The sequence below is a fragment of the Alexandromys fortis genome, unplaced genomic scaffold (genome assembly GCF_014885135.2).
Source record: "Alexandromys fortis isolate MF-2015 unplaced genomic scaffold, M_Fortis_MF-2015_v1.1 scaffold_141, whole genome shotgun sequence".
In the NCBI taxonomy this organism is placed as follows: domain Eukaryota; kingdom Metazoa; phylum Chordata; class Mammalia; order Rodentia; family Cricetidae; genus Alexandromys; species Alexandromys fortis.
In genome coordinates, this window is record NW_026068060.1 from 770,269 (window position 1) to 778,218 (window position 7,950).

Here is a 7,950-nt window from a genome sequence, read left to right on the forward strand (position 1 = left end):
GCTAGAATCTCCCTGGTAAGTCACCACCTCGTGGTGCTACACACATTAATAGAAATGGGCCAAGCAGTGTTTATATGAATACAGTTTGTGTGTTGTTATTTTGGGGCATAAGCTAGACAGGCGGCTGGGAGCTGGGTGGCAGGAAGCAGCCCGCAGCTCCTTCAACAGTGTAAGTCTATCACATTTTCCTTATCCATTCTTCAGTCGAGGGGCATTTAGGTTGTTTCCGGTTTCTGGCTTTGACAAACAAAGCTTTTGTTTTGTTTTTCGAGACAGGGTTTCTCTGTGGCTTTGGAGCCTGTCCTGGAACTAGCTCTGTAGACAGGCTGGTCTCGAACTCACAGAGATCCGCCTGCCTCTGCCTTCCAAGTGCTGGGATTAAAGGCTTGCGCCACCATTGCCCGGCTGACAAACAAAGCTTTTATGAACATAATTGAACACATGTCCTTGTAGCACGATTGAGCATCCTTTGGATATATACCCAAAAGTGGTATTACTGGGTCTTGAGGAAGGTTATTTCCTAATCTTCTGAGAAATCACCACACTGACATCCAAAGGAGCTGTAGCAGCTGCAGCAAGCCTTTCTAAGCACAGAGCTCTCTCTCTTTACTGGGCACCACAGGACTTTTTAAGAGGCAGACAAAGCTCGCCTGGTGACACCTGCCTGTAAACCCAGCATTCAGGAGTTTGAGGATTTCTTCAAGTTCAAAGTCAACCTGGGCTATAGCAATGGTTTGTCTCAAACAAAGATTGAAAAGGGGTGGGGAAAGGAGGGAGAAAGGGAGGCAGGAAGAGAGAGGCTAGAGCGGTCGTGCCTGCCTTTACTTACAACTTTAATACCCCAACTTAGGAGGCTGGGGGTGGGGTGGGGGGGCAAGTGAATCTCTGCAGTTCAAGGCCAGCTTGGTCTACATAGTGAGACTTTCTCTCAAAAAACAAACAAAACAAACAGAAGGAAAAATGAAAGGAAGAAAGGCAGGGGGCCTGGAGAGATGACTCAGTGGTCTTTCAGAGGTCCCGAGTTCAATTTCCAGCACCCACATGGGAGCTCACAGCCATCTATGGCTCGTCTCCTGGGATCTCATGCCCTCTTGGGTGTGCGTACAGGCAAACAAAATGTCCATATACATAAGATACATAAATAAATAAACCCTTAGAAGAAAACAATGGGCTGGATGTGGCTCAACTAACTGGTGGAGTGCCTACCTAGCATGCAGGAGGCCCTGGGTTAAACACCTACTAGTACGGAAAAACAAAACAGAAGCCAGCAGCAGGAAATTCCAGCCTCACCGGGTTCAGGGAGCTGTAGAGGTGTTTGTCGGTCTGTTTGTTTGTTTAGACAGGATCACAACACTGTAGCCTGAGCTGACCTCAAACTCTTAGCAATCCTCCTGCCTCAGCTGAGCTTGGTTGTTCTTTTTTCTTTTAATTTATTTATTTATTATATATACAGTGTTCTGCCTGCATGTATGCCTGCAGGTCAGAAGAGGGCACCAGATATCTCATTACAGATGGTCCATGTGGTTGCTGGAAATTGAACTCAGGACCTCTGGAAGAGCAGTCAGTGCTCTAAACCTCTGAGCCATCTCTCCAGCCCCGGTTGTTCCTTTTTACTGATACCTTGATAAATGCTTCTATCTTTCAGCCTCTTGACCTGCAGGAGAGCTCGATAGTGAACCGCTTCTCTAAGATTGCTGAGAACCAGTTCTGTCTATCAGCAGGCCATCTTTCTTAGACACATTTGAAATGTGCACACCCTCTGACCTTTTGGAGCCTATCCTAGAGATACACACGCAGGAGAACACAGGGCAACTCCTCGGGCTGCTCACTGCTACACAAGTGAGTCACAGTGACCTTGACACCTATGTAAAGTATGATGTGCCTATGCCTTGGAAAGCTAGGCAACCAAGAAAAAGAATCAGGAGGGCACATGAGAAGAAATATCCCATGACACGTGGCAGAGAGTGTGCCTAGCAAGACTTGTCAGAAGTTATGTGTGGTATGTATATAATGGAAGCCTTGGAAGGAAGGGGGAAGGGCAGGGCAGTTTCCCCTGGGGAAGAATTTCCTTGTGTGATGCAGGTAAAGTATATTCATCTGTAGAATAAATCCACAGAGACTAATCTAAGTAGTAAGAGCGGGGAAGGGGATATTGTTGGTTAGTTGGATTGAGACAGAGTTTTATGCACCACAGGCTGGCCTCAAAATCACTATGTAGCTGGTTCCAGGACAGCCAAGGCTACACAGAAAAATCTGTCTTGAAAAAACCACCACAACAGCAACTACAACTAAAAACCAAACAAGAAAAGCCAGACTGTATTAGCGCACGCCTTTAATCCCAGTACCTAGGAGGCAGAGACAGGCAAATCTCTGGGAGTTCGAGGCCAGCCTGGTCCACAGAGCAAGTTCCAGGACAGCAGCTACACAGAGAAAACCTGTCTTGAAAAACCAACAAAACAAAACAAAACCACAACAAATCTATGCATGTCACCTTCCCAGCATCCTCTGACTTTGAAGATGACACCCAGGAAAGAGTTTTCCTCCACAATGTGGAACTGACCAACTGAGAAAAAAAGGGTGGAGAAACAAAGGCCAAATGCTAATGAGGGCTGAAGAATCAGGTGGGGACGCCAGAGTGACAAACTTTCCCCAAGGCCTCCTGAGGCCCTAGCAGGGAACCGGGGCTTCACGCAAGGTGTCCTGCCTTAGGCTGCTGCCGGTGAGCGCGTTAGAACACACTCCTCAGATTCCTGGATGGTGACTCCGGGAGAAACGTAGCTGGAGCAGAATCCAGCCTTAGGGCAGTTTTTCACCTAGAAGCCCTTGGGCTGTGCGGTACACACCTTCTACCTGAAATGTTTGCCTGAACTTGAGAGGGAAATGCCTCAATCAAGAAGACTTCCAGGCATACCTGTGGCGCTCCCCAGACACAAACAGGTCTGGAATTAAAGGGAGTGCTGGCGGTGGGGGGGGGGGGGGGGGGGGGGGGGGGGGGGGGGGGCAAACCAAAACAAACGGCCAGGGATGGTGCCGGTCTGCAGTTCCAGCCCTCAGGAGGACTGAAAGTCTGAGACCAGCCTGGGCTAACAGTAAGAACAGTAAGTCCTGGGCTAGCTTGGTCTACAGTGTGAGACTCAAACAAAACAAAAAAACAAGCAAGGGAGCAAGCAAACAAACCAATCCGCAAAGCCCTTCTGACAGGGCGCTGTTGGGGGAATCCGGGCCCCAAGGGTGGCACGGCCCCGCCCACTTGGCTGTACCTGTGCTCCTAGGCCTCCCTGAGATTCCCTCCCCAGGGAACTGCCTCTGGCTGGCTTTGTTGTTGTCCCCAAGCCTCTGTCCCAGCTGGTTTAGTTTTACATAAGCTTGGCTGGCATTCCTTGAATTTTTTTTTTCTAAAGCTCACTTCTTAAATATCTAAGGGAATAAAGAGTTCTCTAAACTGTCCAGTCCCCTTCCTTAGAGTCACTAGTCTTTTCTCCAAGGCTGACCCCTCCTGCTCAGGTGTGGGTTGTGAGGCAGAGGCTTCTAGAAGGTTCTGGAAGGCAATGAGCCTTGCAACCTGAGTCTCAGCTCACCTTATCCCCGTGGGTTGTTTCAGAGCAGGGAAAAACGCTGGACTATTCTTCTACCTTTAAAGGAAAAATTCAGTCCAGGAGTGGAGTGCTCAGAAGGCAGAGGCAGGTGGATCTCTGAGTCTGAGGCCAACCTGTTCTACAGAGAGAGTTCCAGACCAGCCAGAGTTACATGGTGACACCCTTCCGCAAAAATAAATACATAAATAAATAATTTAAAAATACAATAAAATGGTCTTAAGCCAGTCACAGACATCTATATGCCCCATGCCCTGTAAAGGGCAGTCGAGACGATTAGGGACTGTCCAACAGGGCAGGGCCAGGAATTTACCTGCTCTGTGATTGCATTTGCAGATTTACAGGGTTCCCAGTGAAGCTGAACGCGGATACTCGCTTGTGATCCCAGCACTTGGGAGGTGAAGGCAGGAGGGTCTGAAATTCAAGGTCAGCCTTGGCTAAATAGCAAGTTTGAGGCTAGCTCACAAACACAAACCCCCAGATTAACAAGCTGAGGGTAATAGTGCTGGTGTATGATCTTTGTGACGGTGGTGTGGGGTTTGCTGGGAAGTTAGAGTCCCAAGACAAGGAAAGGAAACCTGTAAGCAGCCACTCCCTGAGGGGAGGGGCCGACAGGGATGCCTGCTGGGCAGGTGAGTATCCAGGGCAGAGGAAAACAGTTCTCTCCTTCCATCAATAGGACCAGGGATCAAACTCAGGTCAGCAGGGTTGGCAGCAAAAGCCACAGAGCCATCTCGCAAGCATTCTCTGTCTCTTAAGGGTTGGACAGTGTGAAGCATAGTGACTCCAGTGTGCTCCAGTGCTAGGGTCCAAGGTCTCACACATGCCACACCCCCAGGTCAGAGGCAAGCTTCTTTCTTTTCTTCCTTCCTTCCTTCCTTCCTTCCTTCCTTCCTTCCTTCCTTTCTTTCTTTCTTCCTTCCTTTTTCCTTTCCTTTTCTTCCTTTCTTTCTTTTTTTTCTTTCTTTCTTCTTCTTCTTCTTCTTTTTTTTTTTTTTTTGAATTTCCTGTATACTGGCATACTGGGCAGCAAGTCAAATGTGTTAGGAACATTACATCAGGTCCACATGACAGACCCAAGGGGCAGGGCAGGTTTATTACTAACCTCCATGTAAATAAGGAAGCTGGGCCCTCACAGCAGCTCAGGTCTGTCATCTCAGCCCACAGCAGCTGAGGAAGGATCCCTGTGAGACTGAGGCCAGCCTGGGCTACTTAGCGAGTGACTTCTTGCACCTCTTTTCAAGCCATGGCTGGAGCCCCATCGAGGGTCAGAAGTCTGATGTGTTAACACCTGACTCTTGTTGGAATGCTGGGAAATACTTCCAACAGAGCCGACCGCTGCCACGATGCTGCTGCCGCCGCCCCATCAAATGTCCCTGCTCCAGATTAAATTGCATCCTCATAAAGGATATGCCGAAGCCTTAGTTAAGACAGAGGCAGCTTGATCTCTGAGTTTGAGGCCAGCCTACAGAACAAGTTCCAGGACAGCCAAGGCTGCTCAGAGAAACCCCATCTCCCTGTCTCGAAAATCAACACAAACAACCCAAATAAACAAACCAAAAAACCTGACTGTGACACCCGCTATGGGTGGGCCCAGAGCCTGCCTGGGGGTCTTAATTAGGTTTTCTTTCTTTTTTATTTTTATTTTATGGCATTGGTGTGTTACCTACATGTATGGCTGTGTGAGAGTGTCGGATCCCTTGGAACTGGAGTTACAGACAGTTGTGAACTGCCATGTGGGTTCTTTGAACCCAGGTCTTCTGGGAGAGCAGCCAGTGCTCTTAACCACTGAGCCAGCCTTCTTAATTTCTTTCAAGGTTTATTTATTTCTTTATTCTGAGATAGGGTCTTACTGTGTGGCATTCCCTAGAACTCACAAAGTAGACCAGGATGCCTTGAACTCACTGAGGTCCACCTGGCTCTGCCTCCCTAATGCTGAAATTAGAGACCTGCACCACCGCCATGCCTGACTGAACCACGGGCACACAACCTAGTGCCCTTGGAGGCCCAAAGACGATGTTGTTAGAACTAGAGTTACAGACAGTTGTGAGCCACCATGTGGGTCCGTTAGAAGAGCAACCAGTGCTCTTAACCACTCTGCCTTCTCGCCAGTTCCTTAGTTAAGGTTTCTTTCTATTGCTGTGACAAATTTCATAACCAAGCTGAGTGTGGTGGCACACAGACGTACCTTTAGTCAGGCGGGAGCGCAAGCAGACCTTAGAGGCAGGGACTGAAGCAGGCGCCATAGAGGACCGCAGCTCACTGGCTTGCTCCTCAGGGCTTCCTCAACCTGCTTACTCCTAGCACCCAGGACCACCTGCCCAGGGTGGCACTGCCCACTGTGGGCTGGGCTCTCCCACCTCAACCAAGAAAATGCCCACCAGGCTTGCCCACAGGTCAGTCTGGAGAGGCATTTTCTCAGCTGGGCTTCCCTCTTCCCAGACCACTTCACTTGTGTCAGGCCTTAAAACACGCAGGTGATAGTAGTGCACCCTGGACTAGGGAGTGTGTGCAAGGCAGGCTTAGGCGAGGTAGTGAGAGAGCTGCTTGCCTGGTTCTGGGGAGGGTGGGAAAAGGAGGTGAGGGAAGAAGGAAGGAAGGGAAGGGGGGGAGGGACCTAACAGGAGGAGGGGACTATAAAGGAACCAGGGTTTTTTAAACACTTATCACTTTCAGATAAGCTTCTTAGCTTAGGTCCTAAATTCAATCAGGTATTCTTATCACAGCCTGGAGACTGAAAAACCTGCATCGGAAAGGCCAAGAACACCAAGGGGCGACACTATGGTGACTCAGCTGGAAGCCCCAGCAGTCCCGGGGTAAGGGGCAGCTACAGGAGGCTGGAAGACAAGCCTGGGACAGTCTGTCCCCAGAACCTCTAGAAGAGACCAACCCTGATCACACCTAGATCTCAGACCTCTCACTGACTGATGTCACCTGGCTTGTGGAACACTTGGTCCCTAAGTGAGTTAGGAGGTGGGAAAGCTGCATTTTTCTGCCCTCTGAAGTTTGAAGTTCATTTCGTCCCAGGCTATCAGCTGATAAGATACTCTGGACTGGAGAGACAGCTTAGGGGGGCGGTGTGTGTGTGTGGTGTGTGTGTGTGTGTTTGTGTGTGTGTAAAAGCTCATATTGCCCTTCAAGAGGATGTACCTTGGACCGAATTCCCTCAACAAGAGGACCCGAGTTCAGATCCAAGCATCCAAGTGGTTCTGCTCACAACCTCCGGGGTAACCCCATCTCCGGCAGATTCAGTGATGCTTCTGACCTCCTTGGGCATTCGGGCGCTCACGAGGGGGAGGGCTGGTGAGACTGCTCAGTGGTTAAAGGTACTGGTGGCTTTTTCGGATGATCCAGGTTAGGTTGCATCACCCCATGGCGGCTCACAACTGCCTGTAACTCCACTTCTAGGGGCTCCGGACTCCAGCCTCACACCTGTTGTGCATGCAGGCACAATATTCATACGCACAAAGGCAATGGATCTTTTCTTAAAAGTTTTTTCTTTTGTATTTTTGAGACAGGGTTCCTCTGTGTAGATCTGGCTGTCCTGGAACTTTCTCTGTAGACTGGGCTGGCCTTGAACTCACAGAGATCCTCCGGCCTCCACTTCCCAAGTGCTGGGATTAAAGGAGTGTATCACCATACCTGGCAATATATATGTATGTGTGTGTGTATAGTATGTGTGTGCATATATATGTGTGTGTGTATATATGTATGTGTATAGAATCACACACACATACACACACACACACACACTCCAGTCCCTGAATCCTGCCTGACTTGTAGCTGACGTTCACCAATCACAAGTGTCACAAGAGTGTGTCTGGCACAAAGGCTTCCCTCTGAAGCTGCCTATCCCTCGGTCACAGGGACTGCAGTGAGCTCTCCACCTTCAGCCGGGGCCTCTGCCCCTCTGCAGTCCCTCAGCACCTCTGCTACTGAGAGACCTGGGCCACCAAGCCCACTACCCACCGAGTTCTGGTCTTCGCCTGTCTACTTCGTTTTCCTCCCCAACTGTCTTCATTGTGCAAAGTTTTATTCCCCAAACCAGCCTAGCATTTGACCTGTGCTTGTTTCACAGCGAGATCTCAACAAAGACACACACATACACACAAACACCCACGCACGCTGTTATTCCTTGGAAACTACAGCTCCCAGACTTCCCCTGGGTCACCTGCGCGCGCTGGTCGCGCCCAGGTGAAGACCATCACTCCCAGATAACCTTGCGCCCGCAGTTAAAAGCGAGCGCTCCACGAGGTTTCTCTCTCTTGCTCCCTTCCCCCCTTGTGTGTCTTGCACGCCCCGCCCTTATCGTGTTCCCCTCTCCCCATTAAACGCACCCACGTGGGAGCTGCGTGTC